Source organism: Balearica regulorum, chromosome 6 (assembly GCF_011004875.1).
Source record: "Balearica regulorum gibbericeps isolate bBalReg1 chromosome 6, bBalReg1.pri, whole genome shotgun sequence".
In the NCBI taxonomy this organism is placed as follows: Eukaryota; Metazoa; Chordata; class Aves; order Gruiformes; family Gruidae; genus Balearica; species Balearica regulorum.
Window position 1 is genome coordinate 40,078,425 of NC_046189.1, and position 22,167 is coordinate 40,100,591.

Genomic DNA, 22,167 nt, shown 5'->3' on the forward strand with positions numbered 1-22,167 from the left:
AGGAACAAACCCAAAGTGCCAAAATGTTTCAGGAGAATCAGTCCCTTGTATGCTGAGATTTCCAGCTGCCTGGCCAGAGAAAATTTTGATTTTCTTAAGATTATTTCCACAGGAAAAGTTATCAGGCAAGCCCCAGATCCTGAACTGTACATGCATTCATGCAGCACTTTTGGCAAACATGGATCAGGACTTCATCACTGCCACATTGAGGCTTTTCCCATATTGCCTCCAGTTATTACACTTCTTGTTTTATTTGGATATGAAAATGCTTAGGTGGCTTACAGCAAAAATTGTACTGAAATAACTGTCAATAGTATCAGCAGGAATACACCAAATGTCAATACGAATATCATATATCTTCACAGCCACTCAAGAGAAAAAAAAAAAAGAAGATATGTTTAAAACCAAATTGAAAACATTATCTCCTTCCACCACAGAAAGAGTTTTGGGGGACCTGCAGAACATTAAACTTTTTTCCATGTTGACTCAATAACTCCCATGTGACACTGAGACCTTCACAGGAGGACTGCTGTGCCCATGCCACTTCACAGCCATAACTGGCTTCTCTTCATCCTTGCCTAAGCTTTCAGCCTTATCAGTGAACAAAATCGGTTCAAGTTTTTGAAGCTACTTGAACATGAAAAAGAGCTAAGTGTATTTAAGTAAACACAAGAAGGGCTGAAATATCTCAAAGTCCAGAAGACCTCTGTAATGAGACTCCAGAAGCCCAATGTATCACTGCTCTACATGACAGAGATTGGAGATGATATCCTAAAAATCCCCTGCTGTGCTGCATTAACATTAAATCTCCAGCAGAGCATTTGCCCTGATCTGTCAGGGAGCTGGTCTGAACTTAGCCTTCATCCATCATTTATCTGATATTAAGATCTATTTATTTCAAAACTGATTTTGTAGCTTCAAGTATTACATGGTATTTCTTCCAAATAAATAGCACATCTGGTGGTAATAAATCCCCTGGGTTGCAGGCATTGGAATTGGCACAGCAGGTCTAATATATGATGTAAATAATACATACAAGATGTTCTCTTAAATCAAGTGTTAGACCATGATATTAAGACTTCTGCCTGAGGGCTCTAAACCCCTATGTAATATTCATTATAATTACTTCATTAAGCCTGCTTCTTTAGTACCTTTACAGCAACGCAATATCACTGAAGGAATTTGAAGGAATCGCCTAATAACACTAAGGTAAGTCACCGTAGGGTTGGGACCTCTCTTTCTGAGGCATCCCAGTAAATGCCCTTCAGAACCACTTAAAGACAGACCCCAGTCCCAACAAGCTGAAAGCTTGGGGTTCCAGACCCTGTTCATGACACAAGGTTTGTGATCAGAGACTGATGGTGTGAAGTGCTGAACGTTCATTTAAATTGGCTTCACGTAGAGCCAAGCATGGCTCCTGCGGTGGGCTCCCAGCAGAGGCAGGAGGACTTACTCAGACTAAGGAATGCTGCTCACAGCTTCACTGTCTCTTATATTAAATTCATGCTTTACAACATTCACAGAAAAAGCCTAACTATAAAAGTTAAGACAAGTGACCATTACCATGGCCTGTGTCACGCTGCCTGCAACGCTGCTCATCCGAAACATCATGAGTACATACACAACTCCAATAGCTCCCCTGGTTTGGCCAGACCAGGGGTATATTGCCTGCATCAAAGCTAGGAGCAAATAAAGCAAAGGTTATTACTGCATATAATATTAACAGTGCATAATATTATTTCTTTTTACTGTTTTGTTCCAAAAATTTGTATTTTTAAGAAAATATCTTCTTAAACATGTCTTAGATCTGTGGTGAAGCTGACACCATCTGTCAAAATATAATATCACTTCTAAGGTAGTAAATCCAAAAAGATCAGATAATTCATTATCTGCTGGGAAATTCCTAAAATGTCTGCTGTCTAGCAAGCTGCAGGATTCCCAAAAGTGGGGCAGTCATGCCTAAACAGCAGAGGTCTAACCACGGGTGGTAACGTAGGCTGCCATGGTGCAAAACAGCACCTCTCCCAGCTGGCCTTGTCCTGAGCCTCTTGTTAACCCAACAGGCTGAGACCTGGAAGTCAACACAATGCAAGTTTTGTGTTCGGATGGCTGGAAAAAAACCCCAAGAATGCTGTTTTATGAAGAGTCCTGTGTTTGTGACAGTTTTTTTCCCCTTCTATGTCAGTTCAGTCCCATGTCAGACAAGAGGGATCCTCCAGAGCTGTGGGGAATGTCCTGAAGATCTGGCTAGGAGTTATTCACTCCCTCTCGTCAGATACATACCAGTGCATAGGAAGAAAAATACAGGTCTCATTTTTCTTCTATCCCCAGTATTAAACTAAAGAGGAAAACTGTGTTGATCAGGAGAATTTGGACTATTACAGAAATTCTTACATCCACAAACTACCTGAGAACATTGGTTGGCAGAAAATATAGTTGGTATTTCAAACACATTAAACAGCAGTGACAGATTTGAACAGCGTTTAGCCTTCAGCCAATGCAGATAAGTTCAAGATGTAAAGCATGCTTTTCCATAAGAAATCAACAGGAGTTACCTACCTAATCTGCTTAAACTCTCCATAGGAGTCCTTATTTGCATATATATTTAAAGTCTTTTTGAAAACAGAGCCCTTATTCTGCCATGGCCCCAGTCAGGATTGGCACTCCATGGCCCATGCTTCATTTATACAACAGTTCACAAACGTTCCCCAAATGGCAAGTTACAGGTGATGAACATGGGACAGAGACGCAAAGCCATAGATCCAAAAGGATCTGATACACATCATCTAACTCTTAATATTTTTTTTTCCATTTCAGTCTTCGCTTTTCTATAATCTGGCTTCAGACAAGCATTGCGCTGGCCTGGGATGAAGTTAAAATAAGAAGCATTAGCAGCCCCAGGGTTCAGACCAAGACACAAAACGCCAGCCTGAAAAGCCACAGAGATATTTGAGAGGCGACCATGTAAAGCCTGAACAAAAAGGCCTTCTCATAACATGCAGCAATCACTGCAAAGAGGCCAGACCTTGTCAAGACAGACCCGTTCAAGCCCAACGTAAACGTTAACAAAATTACATATTTTAATTCCCTTCTCTTCATCACAGATCTCTTTTTAGGATCTTTGTGGTATTACTTGAGTTATCACATACCTGTCAGAGATTCACCTCTTCAGGTCTGGCGCATATTCCAGCATTGACCATGAAAACTTTTCATACTTATCAACCTATACACATAAAATACATGTGTGCACATATACATAAATAAATACAATTATGGCACTTCTGATAGATGAGCTTTTTTGTAATACATGGCGAAGTCTTACCAGCGTCTTATCGAACGATGTTTTGAAAAAAAGTTGAATACTCAGCTCTGAACCAAGCTGTGTCAAACTTATTGCCAACTATAACAAAGGACTACTGTGAAACATAACTCTTCTGCGGAATATACTATAATTGTACTTTTTGAAAGCAATGTCAAATCATTGACATTGACTTGGTATTCTACGGTATGAGAAATGCAGAAAAGTTACAATATATATAAGCCGTAAATTAGATCCTAATCCAAACTTATCACTTTGATAGTTGTTAGACAGACTATTTGGGTGCGTATTTAGCTCTGTGAATTTTCTATTCCTTTTTCAAGCTGTTGTCTTTTTCTCAGATTTTCAGAATCAGATTTTTCAATAACCTTTAAAATAAATTGCATTACAGTTACAACAAAGTACAGTTTAAATAAAGTTAAACTCAAGCCAAATCACAAACACAAACTTACCTAAGATTTACTAAGAGAAAAATCAGAGTCTGGCAGATGAAATCCAGAATGCCGTATTTGGGGCAAATATTTATTAGTTGCCAAGCATATTCCTGACAGTAAACATCTGAAAAACAAAATTCACATAGGCTCAGAAGTGAGCAGTTATCTCATTTAGCATATACACTAGCATCTCTTTTTAAAATTCATCTCGTCTAATTGACACTTTGTCATTGACGATGCATGATGCAAGAAACAACCTAAGCTATGTCTGCATTAGTGAGCACTGACAGCCAACAGGATCATCTCAATAGAGCAAAAGAATTGGTGCTGCAGGTCTCCGAGGTGCAAATGTAAGTGCAGAAATGTGGAGAGTCACACTCCCAACCCAATCTACAACACTCACATAAACTTTCCTTTGAAAGTAGGAGAAATCCTGGAAGGATTCATGCTGAGCAGACATTGGCGTGTAATGGATTTACATACACATATTCCTCCATGTGATAAACCAAGATCCTAAAAGTATCTTGTTAATCATCAGAAGATGTTTAATGTGTTCATTATCACCTACTTGGATGCTATTTCATAAAGCTACAACAAAGATTTCAGATGTAGATTGTACCTTCCAGATGGAAATGAAAACACAACAACACTTATGTGCAAATATAGGAGAAAAAAAGAAAGAAAAGCATATTTTCCAGAGAAAACAAGTTCTTGTTCTCTTGAGGATCCTCCCTCAACTGCCAAAACTATGACAACAAAACCCACTTTGGAGATAGATTTTAGAGAGATTTTAAAAAGATGTTTTGGTGGCATTTTTCTTATTCTGCCATTCCTCATAAAGTCATGTAGTATAATTAGCACAGGCCAAACACAAACAGAAGTATGAAGCCCAACCTGTATTTCCTGTGCTTTCTGATATCCTAGAACTTCTCAAACTGACGATACAGCATATTTAAGGCTTGCCCTGCAAATTTACATAGCATATTTACTCCTGCCCTGCCAACTACCTAAAGGCTATGGGACACATTGAGAGTGCCATGCCTGCTGACATCTTACGGGACTTGCTAGGTCTTACTGGAAGCTGGAGGTGTCCTCCTTCTAGCTAGAAAACAGCTGTCCTGTCCTGCCTTCTGGAAAAAGTCCCCTCAGGTCCCTCAGCATTTTTGCACCTCACATGCACAATGTTTTACATTGGGTCTCTCCTGAGATCATCAAGACATGGTTTTAAATCAGGAAACTGGAAATACTCTGACACTGTGGTTATTTTTTAATGTTGGAAGTTTTGAAATAGGTGACTAGAATGTGAAGTCTCTTACTGCGTTAAACACCAAATCCAGATGGAAATAGAACAGCCGACTGAGAACAAGTGAGATGAGTAAAGGTGCCCAACAAATTAATTTATCACAGTTTTGCAAGCTGTCACATGAATCCCTCCTTAAATGACCATGATGTTTGTGCAACAGATCTTTCACACAGTTTTACAATACATTATGCACCTTTAACTGCTTGCTTTGCCTCCCTCCACCCACTATTCGATCTCTGCCTTGACTACTTCTAACATTTTGAACATCTGAAGAGCTGCCAAATTTTTGAAGCAACCTATTTCCAGAAATGTTTCTTTACCTCAAGATATGTAATTTCTCCCAAAACACTCCTCTGGAGCAAAGCCCAGGACTGCCAATATGTTACCCCGGATCAGTGAAAGGTTTACGTTTCAATACCTATTGCACCTGTCATGATAATACCAGGCATTTTCCACCCACGATGCAGGAGAGAATCCAAACTTCCTGTGGGATGTGCAAAACTAGCACTCAGCCTTGGGAGCCATCCAGGCATGGTTATCAGGCAGAGAAAAGCTATTTCTGCTGGCTTGCAGGAATTGATGGCACCATTTAATGTCTTGTCTTTATATGCAAGTGTGTATAACCCAGTTTTTCCACAGCTGCTGTGACGTAAATAAATTCAGTATTATCTCCCTTTTACATTGTAGGATGCAATATAAAGAGTACTGGAATTTATGTTGGGCATAATTCAATATTTAAGACATTTACCCTTTTCAAGTACAAGCCACCCATATAGCTGCCTAACAGACAAAATATTTGACCTGCTTAAGGTTCGGTAAGGAGAAAAATATTATATGTATTCTGTAGATATATCTCCCTAAGCAGGATAATATTTCTGGAAATAACATCATTGCGGTGATCATTTTTTATCATTGGAAACTCAGACTTCACTCAAGGGTTCTTTCTGAACAGTACATCTATACTGTACTGATCAATAAATATTAGTATATGTGACACATGAAGAAACTCTGAAATATCTACAGTTAGACACTTGCTTTACAGTATTAGCGACACTTGAATAGTACCTATGTATAAAATCCTGAATTTTTGCACATCCTGTTACCTAATCAGACAAAATAATTTGCTTCATCTAAATTTAATAGAGTGAAAATGTATCTCTTGGTACCTATATTTTTCTCCAGGCATTCCCTTTTAAGGTAGCAGTACTTCAACTGCAGCCTGCAGTGAAACCCCACCATTCCCAGAAAAATCTAATCCACCCTTAGAAATACCTAACACACAAAAGTAGACACAAACTGATAGTTTTCTTCACAAGAAATACAGCTATGGGCAGCAGAATGCCTTCTGTTTTGTTTCAGTAATAAATCACTTCCCTGACTTGAGTTAGTAATGAGATTTTTAATCATGTGGATTGAACATATCCTCAAGTTAATAAAAAAGTATGGCTTCCTCTTTATCTTTAATAAAAGATTTGTACACTGCTCAAATGATTAGTATTACATTTTTAAAGAACCTGAGATTGATGCTTTTCAATTCTCCTTCCTATTTTTCAAAGGTAATACAGGGAATAGTTAATAATTCATAAGGTAATTTTAAGGCTTTTATTCAGAAACCTTTTGCCTATTGACTTAAGGATGTGCCATAAAATATCCAGGTATTACAATCTTAGCAATTTGCAGATCTATACATATGAAATCTCTGAATTTATGCAAGTCAGGATTCATGTTTAAGAATCAGAGCATATCATTACAGCCTCGGAAGGGTACAGGGGGAGGAAATAGCTTTACAGGACTATTTAAACCAGTATATTTCATGTCTTCACACAGTTCTGCTTTTTCGCCCTTGTTTGCAGGTTTATTCTTGATGGAGTTATTTTTGCAGTTGCCTAAGAGACAAAGGAGCTAGCTGCATTTTTTAAAAAGGTAAACCCTGCTGCACGAGTCCTCTGCTCCCCACCTGCACGAGATCCAAACCAAAACCGCCGCTCTGGGAAAGCTTGGCTGGCCAAAAACCAGATTCTCATATTTTCTTAAAACAACAACCAAAAAAATGGACTTGTTTGAGACAAAAACATCAAAACCGGCTATCCCATTTCAGTGGCTAATGGATGCAAAGTTGATGCCGTGTGTCGGCAGGGCCCTCGCTGCCTTTGGGAGAGGACAGCAATATCCACGCGGTCCCCAAAGCGGTGCAGCTGCCACCCAGGGCTCCCCAGCCTCTTGCGCACGGAGCAGCCTCCTCCGAACGGCTGGTAAATGACCTGACTAAAGATTTCCCATCCAAGTATTTTTCAGAAAAGTGGCATTTTTTATTGAGCCCGTTTCTAGTTCAGAATGAAGAACAGAAGTCAAAATCGGATTAGGGGGGTGTCAGTATTCGATCCTTGAAAACGAATTTTTTTCCATTTACTTTAACAAAATCTCACTTTAACTTCCTGTTTCCCTCAAGCAAGAATTAAATCTTCTTTCTGAGTTGCTCATCAGACTGTATTTGGCTGTCTTCATAAAATACGCAATTAATGGCAGTCGAGTTTCAATATATTTGGGTATAGCTTTTTTACCTACTTAAACGAAACAAAGCTTTTTTACCAGTGTGTGTCCTGCTTTGGCGTATGTGCATAACAGCTCGTCATCACCCATCTCAGGCAAGCTTTCAGGTACTGCTAAGTAACAACGGTAGAGAGTAATGAAAATTGACGGTAGTTATTAATTCCACATCTAACAAAGAAAATGGAGTTGAGCTGTGCACATAGCCATCATTTATTGCCATGACAAAGTTAATAGCACCACCGTCTATATTAGCATTTCCTTACACATAAAACTGTGAGATCTTGCTGCCCATTGCTCTTAAGTTGGCCAAATGTTAGTACTTTAGGTAAGGGATTTTGCCGTTATCCAAGGGAAAGAAGTTTTATCATCCCAAGGAAAATGGTGTCTCTATGAAGAAATAGTAACGCTAACTAGATTATACTTAATTTCAGGCCAGCTCTGAGCACATCCTTTGTGCTTCACCTAATTACCATCTCTGCTAGAGCAGCTCTGAACTCCTCCTCTTGGTTTGACCTCCGAGTCCCAAAAACTCCCGAATAAAGCTGGCTGTCTCTATTCTCCAGCTCAAAAAATGCAAACTGCTGTCGGGTTCTTCAATTCCCTCTGCAAGACAGGCAGCATATGTCATGTGCATTATTCAGAGCCTTACATTGCTTCCTCTCCATGGAGGTTTAAAAATGTATAGCAAAATGTGTTACCAAAATCAAACCCTTTGCAACAATAACGATTATCATGAAATGAAGTCTAAAACTAGGCAAGGGTAGGATTTTATTTCTAAAGTAAGGGGATAGCAACACAATTAAGAAGAAGATGCCCCAAGAAGACCCATCCTTACAGGGACTCTCACTGGAATTTCTCCGTCCTGCATTTCCATGACAAAGTGAGACAAATAAAGTGCTAAGGCATTATGCAAAACTACAGTAATAATGATTCAGTACACAACAGCAGCTAAGCGAGCAACCTGTATAGGCAGTGTAAGTATTACTACTACGATATTTGTTGATCTTCCCAGAAATGCAGACTCTATGCAAGTGTTGAATGTTATTAGAAGCAGCCCAGCCAAATACCAAACCCCAAATCCTACCCCAACTAACATTTTAAAAAAAAAAAAAAAGCCCAAAACTTAGACTGACTCCTAGCACTCAGTCTACTAGTGCCTGCCAGGAAAAAGGGAATTTTGGAGATGGCATACCATCAATTTTCTTCATTCGTGTCAGAAGTTGAGCAGCTGTCTTCTTACCAGACTGAAGTGGAGCCAAAAACCTTGTCAGGCAGCCGAAGAAAAAGCACTTCAGAGGAACTAATCTCAAAGACCCAAAAGTATGTATCACATTTTTGAACAGGCATGTGTTAATATTACTACTACATTATCAATTGGCAATGTTTTGCAGAAGTAGTGGAAAAAAAAGACTGCTTTGTTTGTTTACACTGCTTGCTAAGGAAAAGCAAGATGCCACACATATTTGAACTCTGGAGTTTGTTCATTTATTTACTTATGGCTAGCAAAAGATTTTTAGCGTTATCTTCCTCTAAGTTGGTGAGGAAAGTGAAATAAGATTCATGTCCATGGAAAAAAGGAGATGCACCTGGACTCTGTGTGGCAAACAGCTCTCGGTTCCAGCAAGCTTTGTTACTCCCCAGGCACTGTAGACACATCAGCAAGGGATAAATAATCCCATCAAGAGCCGCGTTTGAACCAGCTCATTGCTCCAGCAGCCGCGGATTGTGACAGAGTGGGAAAACCCAGTTCACAATTTGTTTCTTTTCCAGCGTTGCTCCAGTAACTGTGTGCTGGGCTGAAGGATCCTTCAGGACAACCCCAAGAGAAACTTTGAACTTACCAGCACCAAGGATGTGATGAAGAGAGCAATCACATTACAAGAGTTATTTCACAAGGAGCTTTCCCAGGTGGGATTTATTACTGTAAGGCACAGTTTGGTCAAACTGAGAGTGCCGCACTTACTGATCTTAATTCAGCCCAGAAGGCAAGGCAGAGAAGGTTGCGGCCTCCTCCCAATGGTGCGTCACCATCCAAAGCTCTGGGATCCCAACCACCCACTCACCATAATTCATATTGGCGTCTGACTTCTCACAAGACGTGTTTTGCGATCACGTTAACCTAAAAAATCACAAATCGCCCCTCTGTGTGTGACAACTCCACCTGTGAAGCAGATCTCACTTGGCACAGGTTGGGGGAAGGCTTGCTCTTGGGAGCAGACAGCAACACCGTGGTAATTCCTGCTCTCTCTTGGTGACATGGGTGCTTCTTCAGACCACATTTTAGAGCGGGAAGAGCTGGAATTTGCAGCCATAGCCGGGCATTCTTTAATTTCATTTTGATTCTGGTGGATGAACCTGTCATTTGCCAACCATATAGATATAGGTGCCATACACAAGGACAGAATTAAAGTGAATAAATAAATGAATAAATAGACATTCAAGATCCTACGTGGCTAGCCATCTTCTTTCAGCCAAAATGTTTATTTACTACACAGCTAGGCTCCTGGCAGCGTTCCCACTGCAAAATGTGCTGCCCAGATATTACAAAGTGAATTCTAAACAAGAAAGACCTTTTTTCTTAGGGCTCCCCTTCTCCCCCACAGATATCCCTTCACTTCAGAACTGTGCCTTTAAGGCACAGTTTTGCCCAGAATTTCTAGAATACTCAGTTTGAGAGAGAGATGCATTTATAGACCATTGCTAAAAATGAGATTTCAGCAAACTACTTTACTTTAAACAGACATTTTTGCTTCCTCCATTTACCAAAGGAATGCTTCCTTACTTTTCAGAGGTCTCCAAATGCAAACAAATTAATGTACATGAAAAATCACTGCTGTTGTATTTTTAACATGTTTAAATAAAAGAAAAAAATCAATTGTATAATAGCCCAACATTCTGCTATTCTGGTATTGCATGCTGGGGGATGAGGTTTCCTTAGAGCTAAACACAAAAAAGCAAAGAATAGAAAATAATGGTAATGTGAGTGGATGACATTCCCCTATTTCTGTATATATATTCAACTACTTTTCACAATGAGGTTCCAGTCATGATTAAGAGCTCTGGAAAATGAAGAAATATTCATGCAAACCAGTAAGAAAAAATTGTGTCTTAGACACTTTTACTATGGTCCAGCAGAGATTCTCTGATTAGCATTTGCAGACTGTACTAAGCATATCTAATAGAAAGGCAATACATATTGCACAGCTCTCAACAAATATTATCAAGATGGAAATGCCTACTGACAAATTCACAAGCTGCAAATGTACAGTCATGAAATTCAATAGCCTCACAGCTGCACACTTGTAACTTGTGAATGCAGAAAAATGTATGAATTGGCAGCAGGCTTTCTGGCAGATGATATCATTTTACAGATGACACTGTAGAGTCTGCCAGTTTGACGTTGAACTCTCCTCTTGCTTTTTGTTGTTGTTGTTGTTGTCATTTCATAGCTCTTTCTCTGAGATCTACTAGGATCACGGTGGCTGTTCTCATACGAGTACGCTATTTACTTTTCTGACTCTCGCAAAGTGCTGTAATTGCTCAGCTCGATTCCCTCGGCTCTGCTTATGTATAGCTGACGTTGAACAGTGTTTATTCTGGAAAAACTTTGCCTTTCTCTACGGTATTTCAGATGCACAAACTGCACCATTCCACAGACATGTCCTAGGGTTTTTTTCCCTTATTCAGAATAGCTTGGATTTCACTGCGAGTGACCGCCTTTCATAAACAGTTGAAATGATTGTGCCTTGATACTTGTAATCTGCATATTTTCAGACCACTTAGAGAGAAGGACGCATTCCGTAGAAAAGAAAAAAGGTCTCTACACGACCTGTGGTGTTGTCCAGTCAGGGCACTAAGTGCCAAGCTGGCCTGATTCCATCCAAACCTTGATGACGTAGGAGGCTTTAAAAAAAAAAAAAAAAAAAAAAAAGCTCAGAAATAAATTTTAGCTTTTTCCCCGCCCCCCCCCCCCCCCCCCCCCCCCCCCCCCGAGCCTTGTGCAATCATCACTGTCAGACTGGGATCTGTGACCAGATTCAAGCATGACGCGTAAGAAAGGCACCCCTAAAATGAAGTGGTTCTTCATACCTTGAAGTCACACCTATAAGGCAAAGAAATTCCTGAAGAGCCAGTAAGGTGACATCATGGTGAACTGGGCTGTCTGGGGTTTTTTCATGCGTTTCAACTCTGAGGTTTTTATCTGCTGGCGCTGTGCTTCTCTTGCTGCCTCCATCCTGCTGGAAGGGGGGATCTCTGCACCTGCACTGTTTGCACTCTTTGACAGGTCACATCACAAAATGCAATGCGAGTACTTCAGTAGAACTGCATCAAATTTGCTTTAAAAAGGCAAATTTTAAGATATTTTATGAAAGGTTCGACATGCATGGCTCCATCATTGAACACCAAGGCCCTCCTTTCTGTAAACTTGTGCACTTAGCAAAATAAAATACAGGAACCTGGGGAAAAAAAAACCCAAACCCAAAACAAACACCACAAACAGATAGGTGTGGGTAATCTCCAAAGAAGCTGAGAGAAAACTCAGCTTTTTTTCTTATGGTAGTTTTTTCTGATGCTGCTCCAAAAAGCGTCTGAGATTTCAGACAAGGCTCTGCACCGCGGTTATTAGGGCTAGCCAAACTCTTCCCATTTATCTTACCAGATGCTTGTTCATATAGTCTGAACCACAAAAGCCTGTGAGCCACAGCAGCCTTTTTTTTTTTCAACACAACTCTAAGACCAGTTTCCCTGGTTTACACCTATCCTACTCTCCTCTGAACTTCTTATAACAGTAGTAACTCTCCAGTAACCTACACGCAACCCATTAGTACTTTATCTACTGCTATAGTGCTTGTACTATTTTTCTTTAGATACTCATGCTCAAGAAGTACTGCGTAAAAATCTCCAGCCTGTAGTGATATATATACCTAATATATTTATTGTGCCAGAAAAATATATTATTGGCATTTTAGCAAAGGTTGATTGAGATATTAACTGGTCTCCCTGTACAGATTTTTAATGTGAGAAATGTCTCGTACATGCAAAGCTGCCTTTAATCACTAGACCTTGGGGCCTCACTTCTGAAAGCATTCACAACCCAGTAGCTTTCACTGTTTGGCTTAGAAAAAAAAAAAAAAAAAAAGTGGATTTTTTTTCTTTGAAAAACTCAGACTGTTTATATGAAGAATGAAATATTATTTACTGCGTTCTTTGAAGAACAGACACCATCCCCTTGAAAAAAGGTTCAAATTCAATACCTGTAACAGTTGGAATCGTTCACAAAATATTTTCACGGGAAGCCTTCAGGTTATTGCTGATGCTAAGAAATGCAGAGGGAAGAAAACTATCTGAACTCCCAAAATAACATGCTCTCTTTTGGTGTCTCTGATCTTTGAGAGGGTAATAAAATTGTTTTGCAATGCATGAATCACATCACCACAGTCACATTTGGAGCCACGATTAGGGGGCATTTCGTGCACGCCGCTTGCTTTGCTGCAAGAGAGAAACGTGCATTGGCCCCATGGAGCCCGTCTCAGCCTACGTGCAGTGAGAAGTGTGTGGGAAAAAAAACAGGGAAACGTTTTCCCTGTGTCCTACTCTTTGCACCAGAAGGAAGAACAGGCCACAAACTACATTAAAGTTGAAATAGCTAATAATTCACCTAAATTATTCTCCATTTTCCCTATTTTTTCGAATGGACAGGAATCACATTTCACAGCACCTTCCTCACCCTTCTTTTGCATTTTGATGCTCTTGAACAGGATGGAAAAATTTGCCTTGAAAGTGGGTTGAAGATATACATGATAAGCATTTGCTTAACAAGAGATTACGGACCGAACCGGAGAACGGTTCATTCCTAGCCTATTTCTTAAGACAGCAAAGATACAGAAGCATTACTTATCCCCCTCCCTTTTTATCTTTCGAGAACTGTTGCTCAATCTGCTGTTTCACAGGATTTCAGCAAGAAGTATTCACCATTTTTAGGGCTTGTTTTTTATTCACCCTAAAAGCTTTAACTTTCCCTTCAAACTTTGTACGTCATCCTCATCAAATCATACACAGAAATGTGCGTTAAGTGTTTTGTTTACTCATAACTTGGCAGATCCACAAGAAAGAACAGAATGTAAAGAATGAATTCCCTTTGCAAAAGTCATTCATATCGAAATAAAAGCCTTTACCTGCCTGAAACAGATTTTCTAAGCAGGCCTCCTATATTTCTGAATTGCCCAGCATTACAGTGACCTCTCAGATAACTAAGAAACATTTGAAAGCCAATCTAAAAACAGAAGGAATGAGAAAGTTCTCCTGACTCTGATTTTTCATTAAAAAAGCATTAAGAAAATATGAGCTTTTCAACACTGCGATCTGAACAAGCAACTGCTTTTCATGTAACGTGTAGAAACCTGCTGAATTCAGAGTATTTCCAACTTCCCCTCGGCTGCAGCACCTGGATAGATTTGTTTCCACCTGCTTTTACCATTTGTCATTACTGAGGTATGTTTCAGAAAGCCAATTTAGCTCTAAACTGTTAGTTTGGCTGAAGCCAAACAATTCATTTTTATTATTTGATCACCTTCCGAGTGTCTCATGTTCCTTTAATTCCCAGCTCTCCACACCTCTGCACCCAAAGCAAATATAGGTGTTGTTTGGGGTGTTTTAAACCAAAATGCCCTTTTCTAAAGTACTTGGAGTAAAATCACATGCGGTTGACCCTACGCACATGCTCCACCGTTTGCTCCAGGAGTTGCAAACTTCAGTGGTCACTAGAGAAAAGACCACCCAAACACAGCTTCAGATAGCAAATGGCTTCTGAAACAGATTAAGATATTACAAAAAAAAATTAAAAACCTTCTCCCCAAAACCCTGTCGAAGGCTGGCTGCCTCCATCTCCTGTGCCAGTGTTGGAAATAAGGCTGCCAGATATGTCTTCTACCATTCCTCCAGAATTTCAGGGGATAGGAGAGAGTGGGTGTGGGGAGGGAAGGTATCTCAAGTACAAGAAAGGATGATTATCAAGTCTAAAGAGAGCACGTCATAAAACGAAGAAATATAAGACTATTTTTAAAGCAATTATTTTGTTTTCAAGATTAAAACGTGCTGCAGTATTCCCCTCTGCTTGGCATTCCAGAGGAGGTGTTGCATTTAGCTAGCAACATTAATTCACTTGAATAAAAGAAAATTGAACCATTGGAAGCAAAACATAAAAACGCATAAGATGAGAATTTTGTTTCCTATATTTCGAATAGGAAAGAAATTATGTTTTCAAAACTTGATTAACTCCAAGGCTCAGTTCTGCAATAACAACCACAATGATTCACTGAGACTGCTCATGTGCATAAACTCCCCCTGGTACAACTGCAGGAGTAGGACATAAATGTGTGAGTTCAGATGAATCTCTTAACCATACTATCTGCATAATTTATCTGGAGATATTTTGAAAGTTAACAAAACTCTCCAATAAGTTAGAAAGAGCTAGGAACTTTTGAAAAATGTGACCTGTTACATAAACCTGTATTTTAAGAAGTGAACTAGAGACAGGAGGAAGGATCACAGGGGTTGGACACATAACCAGCTGTCCCAATTTGGCTGAGCTGTTTTAGCTGTCAGTGTGTGAATTCTTAATGTGTGATGATTATAAAGTACGGAGAGATAGCTCAACTCTCTCATTTGAATTATTTTGCCTTTGCCTCAGAATAACAGCACATACATGTGCTGCTACCCTAAAGCTAATGCTGGTGACTTCTACGTCTGAGACCCACATGCCTAAGCCACTTGCAAAGCTTAGACCTCAGAATATTTATTTATTAAGATCTAAAGTGATAAAAACATGCTTATCCCAGGCTGAAAATTTTCCTGACACCTTCACTAATTACACAATATAATGAAATCCCAGAAGCGCTGAAATAATTGTTCCAGCAGGAACTCAGCCAGCAAAACACCTATGGAAGCTTCTTTCTATTCATTCATCACTATGGGAAGCAATCTCACAGTCCTCTCCAAAAACCTCCTCAAACAGATGTCTTGCAGCATATCAAGAAATTATCAAATTCAGACTTGGAGGGAGCATGTTCCAAAATCTCAAAGCCTTCTGAGGGAGTGTTTTGCCAGACACCCCTTATCATCAATAGGAAAGAGAGTGGCATCCAGGGTGGGTACCTTCAGCCAGCTGGGAAGGCACAGGGAAGAGCAGCTACTTTGCCAGCCCAAGGCCAGGTATGACCAAACAGCATCTCAAACCTACATAACGTCACACGTGGTGTTGCCCAGGGCTCAGTACTGGGGCCAGTTCTCTTTAATATCTTTATGAATGATCTGGATGAGGGGATCGACTGCACCCTCAGTAAGTTGCAGATGACACCAAGTTGGGCAAGCAGGAAGGCTCTACAGAGGGATCTGGACAGGTTGTATCGACGGGCCGAGGCCAATTGTGTGATGTTCAACAAGGCTCAGTGCTGGGTCCTGCACTTGGGTCACAACAACCCCAGGCAACACTACAGGCTTGGGGAAGAGTGGCTGGAAAGCTGCCCGGTGGAAAAGGACCTGGGGGTGTTGGTCGACAGCCAGCCGAGTATGAGCCTGCAGCGTGCCCAGGTGGCCAAGAAAGCCAACAACATCCTGGCTTGTATCAGAAATGGTGTGGCCAGCAGGAGCAGGGCAGTGATCGTCCCCCTGTACTCGGCACTGGTGAGGGCACACCTCGAGTGCTGCGTTCAGTTTTGGGTCTCTCACTACAAGAAGGACATTGAGGTGCTGGAGTGTGTCCAGAGAAGGACAACCAAGTGTTAAAGGGTCTAGAGAGCAAGTCTTATGAGGAGCAGCTGAGGGAACTGGGGTTGTTTAGCCTGGAGAAAAGGAGGCTGAGGGGAGACCTTCTCGCTCTCTACTACTACCTGAAAGGAGGTTGTGGCAAGGTGGGTGTGGGTCTCTTCTCCCAAGTAACAAGTGATAGGACAAGAGGAAATAGCCTTAAGTTGTGCCAGGGGAGGTTTAGATTGGATATTAGGAAAAATTTCTTCACTGAAAGGGTTGTCAAGCACTGAACAGGCTGCCCAGAGAAGTGATTGAGTCACCATCCCTGGAGGTATTTAAAAGACACGTAGATGTGGTGCTTAGGGACATGGTTTAGTGGTGGACGTGGCAGTGCTAGGGTAACGGTTGGACCTGATGATCTTAAAGGTTTTTTCCAACCTAAACAATTCTATGATTCAATGACTCTATCATAACCTCTATCTACAGATGAAATATCAGGCAAGATACAGCTCAGAAGAAGCCTCAGGGTGACTTCTAGATGATCACAAAGCTAAGATTATGGATGCTACATGTCATTACTCTCATTTGATAGCCTGAGTGGGTCACCCAAAGTGCCTGTGCTGAGAACATCCAGGAGAGATGACCCAGTCCCGGAGCAGGCATCTGTAGATGTCCATAACAAATGATCACAGCAGTCGCTGATCGGGCACTGACGTCCCCAGCAGCTCTGCTGAGCACACAGCATCGGCATGGGGGCCATCAGCAGCAATATCCTTGCAAGGGGAGATGCATCATGCTCCTACTGAATGGGTGCTCGTATCTATTACCAGGAAATACTAAGATAGGTTCTCAGCTTTCTCAAGAAAATATTTTCAACTGGGATTGATTTTTACTGTTTTAAAACTAACATTAACAAATGCGATTGCACGGTGCACAGATCTGTCAAATTTGTTCTCAGCTGCAATCCTGAAACATATCATTATCGTGTGCTGTGTGAGCAAAGCTGGGCTTGGCTTCCATGTGACTGAGCTCTAAATTAGTTTATGGATAATGTTCCTTTACAATGCATTCAATCTTTTGCTCCATCTTATCTTAATGAGTACTTAACCTCTTAAAAATAGGTTACTGCTAGAGAGACTAAACACAGAGTATTAAAGTCTCCAAGAAAACCACAGGAATGAATGTCCCTGCTCAGGTGGCTCTGTCCTCCTTGAACACAACTTCTTAGCATGAACTTTGCACAGTTTTCAACTGCACTGGAAAAAACAATCTCCACTGCATCCATTTTAAAACTCATTTCTAATGACGAGGTAGCACTATTTTTTATAAATACACGTGGAAAATGATAGACTGAAAAATATACCTTTCTTCTGGAAAACTCCATGGTACCTGCACTTGCAACCTCCACATTTTGGGTTTGGATACCTTTTAAAAATTGTGCATGCTTAGAACCCTTTCAAAATGAAAGTGTTAGCTTTTATAAAGTAGGTAACATCTAAACCCTACATTGGCAGTTTTCTGGCTTTTGGTTAGTTCACATGCACTACATCCCACAGAAGGATTTTAGCAGCTGACTGTGACGTTGGCACAGGATCACTGTCTGAACCCTCGCTATAACCCACAACAACCCCTCTCACCAGCCACTTCTGCTGGAAGGACATAAATCTCACGAAACATCACCCTGTTTGGCCTGAAAGTCCTCCAGATACCTGCCGGAGTGGATCTGAGCGCACGCAGAGGTGCTGCAGGCATTCCTGCAGCAGGCAGGGAGAGGGCTCAGCGACCCGCTGGCATCCAGCGCAGTCGGTACCACAATTAACACATTGCAAAGGGAGCAGCCGCTCTCCTAATTGGAAGCGAAGCAGCTTCCATTTTAAAATTCAGCCAGAGCTGCAGCACACGTTACATAAAATAATTGTATCATTTAATCCCCTCATATCCCTGGATAAAACTTCTATTTGAGAAACCGAGCAGCAGGCTATGGACCAGACGGTTCGTTGGATTTGTGCCACTCCAGTAAAAACTTATAAAACTTTTGAGCAGAAAGACAGCAAACAAGAAGGTGTGCAGTTCTGGACTTCTTCTGTGAGGGTACCAAAACACGTGCATTTAATGGGAGTGTGTCGCTGGATTAGAAAAAGAAAAATGATATTAGAATTTCCTTTTAAAACCCCTACTTTCTTCTGCTTCTCGGCTGGCCTATAATTCATGTTGGGAATTGCAAGAAGTGGAGAATGGACAAACTGTCCCCACACCCTGTCTCCTCAGGAAATGCTCTGTCATGTGGAATTACTGACTTACCTTTTTTTTTTTTTTTTAATACATATAATTTCAAGTTCATGGTCCAGCATCTCTGATTCATAGTAATAAAAGTTGCACAACAGCAGCATTGTGTAGAACAAAGGTTAATTTGAGGGTAAAATATCCCTCTGAATGAAACACAACTGGAAACATATGCTGGTTTCAGAGACAGCAAATACCTGCAGCGCTACTGATCTTTAATCTCTGATTTCAAGATTTAGAAATTCGGTGCATTTAGACTGTGTAAGGGGAGGCAGGGAAAAAAAAGCAGAGAGCTATTCAAACCCTGCAGTTTCTGGCCTGTGAGTCTCTTGAGATGTTCCAGGCTAATTCTTCTGTGTCACATAACAGCTTTATGACACCTACATCTTCTTCACTTAAACGTTAGAGGTTTTAGGCAATATCAAAACCCAAAGATCAGAACACAGGTCTCTGTGCCAGCCTCAGATATTTAGAAACCAGAGCTAGCTCTTTCTCTAACTCCAAAACTAGGAGACAGTTTTAAAATAACACTTTTTAACTACTAGGTTTTATATTTTTGGATTCTCTCTCAAACCAGCGAGGACTGGAAGCGTCCTTTCTCCTTCAGTTCAGACTGAGAGCCTGACGCACTCGCAGGGCTGCGGCTTTGGAAAGAATACCATATATGATGAGACTCTGAACAACATTATGAGATCTGGCAGCCGTGAGATCATGCTGAAAAACATAAATGAAGCAAGGAAAAAGCAACAGAGAAGCAGAGGAAAGGACAGAAAAGCGACAGGAGAGTAAAGAATGGCATTTTCTAACCATGAAAAATTATTACTGTGGTCAAAACTCAAGCTGTACCAGGAGGTTCTGATTAAATTCTGCTTTGTTGAAAAACGCTGACGTGCTGAAATCAAAATGATTTCGGGAACATATCAGTCTGATCAGACTTGTTCCTGTCGGGCCATTTGCCTACTTGTTTTACTAGAAATCTTGGCTCCTAGACAGCCGCTCAGATGGGCTATTGGGAAAGCCAGATTCCCAGGCTCCCCAGAATCTCACTGCTAAAAGAAATTAATTATTGATACAAGTCTATGTTATGCATGTTTGCCTTATCAAATTATCTGTAGCTGTGCCCGTAGCATGGGAGTAGCACATCTGATATGCTTTAATGATGCAAAAATCTCATTCGAGTGGCAGGGAAGCCAAGCCGAGTAATGCTCCTGCTCTGTGCTTCCTCTCGCTAAAAATGCTAAAATAAGGAGAGAAATAAGAAGCGCAATGCTTCCCTCCAAACATTATATAGAAGTTTTAAACAGTTAAAGCTTCCCCGTTTCTATTAGGCAAATCATTTGAGCCAAGAACTCTGCTGCTGTGAATGGTTACTTTGTAGTATAATGCATTTACACGGTGAAATCACAATATCCTGGGCATTTGGAGCTGTATTATGCTATAAAAACGAAGGCCAACTCCCTCCAGCTATTACATTTTTGGACTGGTATTTGATCTATTAGAGTTCTGCAGCTTTCTTCTGCTCGGAGCGCTCGGCGGCGCAACAACGGGCAGCTGTTGCGTGGGGATGCGCGCTCTGCATTTTGCACCGATGCCATTAGGTGGTGCTTGAAACAGAAGATTGCAAGAAAGAAAAGCAAGGTCTTGTGCGCTGCCCAGGCAGCCTGCTTAATAAATATTTTATTCTAGCAATTTAAAAACAAAAAAAAAAAAAAAAAGAGAGAAAGAGGGAGGGGAAAAAAAAAAACTTCTTCTAGGATTCAGTTTATAAATCTAGCTGATTTCTAGGTTTTGGCAGAACTGAGTAATGAAATAAATAAATAGTCAACTCTTCCTCCTGCCTCAAGCATCTCTGCTGACACACACACACTCCTTTAAATAAGCCTCTGATACCTCAGTGCTCAGCCAAACTTCTGCTTATCGTGCCCTAGATCTCTATCTCTCTCCTAGGTTGATAACTGCATTTCCAGTAAGTTTTGAGTCAGAGATTAAAATACTATTTAATGTACCAGCTCCAACAGGGGTTTCCAGGAAAAACTGTCCAAGTGCAGAGCAGCATGAATACTTTTTACCTACGGAAGATCTCACTAGCAATTATGAAGAAGTCCTGCTGTTGTCTGGAAAAGCAATAGCTTACTCCCTTTCTCCTTTATCAGCAAACACCTACAGACAGTCCTGATTCATGAAATGCTCTCTTCAGATATATTTATAAAATTTCATGGTTTTCCTTTAACGTTACATTCACAGAAACTGCCCTGTGATATGCACTAAGAGGAGGCCATCAATTAAATTATTGCATCCTACTAGGGACAGCATGCAACCCACCAGTCTAACCTTGGGCTCCCATTTTGGTTTTCTTTCCTTAAGCAATCCTTCAATCACTGGCATTCACCTTTCTCGCAATGACCCGTAAACATCTCACAGCACTTTACCTCCGTCTTCCCAAGTTCAGCAAAAAAATTCCTCCCGCACTTTGGTTGCAAAGGTTGGAAGACCCCCAAAGAGCTGTAGTAGATACGGTCACAGGCTTGGTCCAATCTCGTGCTGCACCTTGCACGGGACCAGTTCTGGGGCTCAGGGAACGCACAGAGCACAGTGACTCTCCTCTTGTGTCCTTCCAGCCAGTGTAGGGACTGCCTGAGCAATCCGCTATATCCAGATCACCATGTTCAGTACCCACAAATAAATTCAAATTTTGCCCAACCCTCTAGGCAACTCCCGACTTTCACCCTGTCACGCTGAGATCCACAGTTTCATTATAACTTCAATTCTTGTATTATTGAATTATCATGAAATAATGACTAATCATTCTTTATTCATGTTCTCTGTGCCACCCTTGATTTTATAGCGACTATAGCGATCCAGCAAAAGACAAAAAGGCTGAAGGTTAAAAAAAAATAATAATAATCCTCCAGTAATTGTTTACGAAGCTATTTAGAAACCTATGCTTTGCTCACATACTATACAGAGTGCTTAAAAAATAAATACGGAGAAATACAAAGTTGAATATTGTGCTTAACAAAGGAAGAACTGCTTGTCGCATTTGTATGAGGACTCAGAGTTCACAAGTCCCTGGAAGTGGACCAAGCAGCTTTCTCACCTCTTCAGAAGTTATCTTAAATACCAGGAGGTAGGAGGTAGTTGGACAAAAGATATAAAGGCAGGCAGCTGATCCATTTTAAAGGCTCTCTCATTCCTTTTAGGCTTTGGATTTCACATAAATATTTCTTTAAATGCATACATCTATGTACCAAAACTCACATTTGAGAAGCTTCCAAAACTTGGCTTTTAATTAAACCCATGAAAGTATAATGCTCACACTGAATAAGTATCAAAAATAGAGACAAAACTGAGAAAATATGCAGGCATTTTTCTTGGTTTTTGTCAGGCACTGCAAAGACAATTAAGTTTCTTTTCTCCACTATACATATAATACTCAGAAGTGAAAGCTTAATTAACTTGTCAGAAACTATGGCATCTCTTTTCTTGAGCTGCTGAACCCACCTTCCCAAAAGACTTGAAAGGAAAATAAA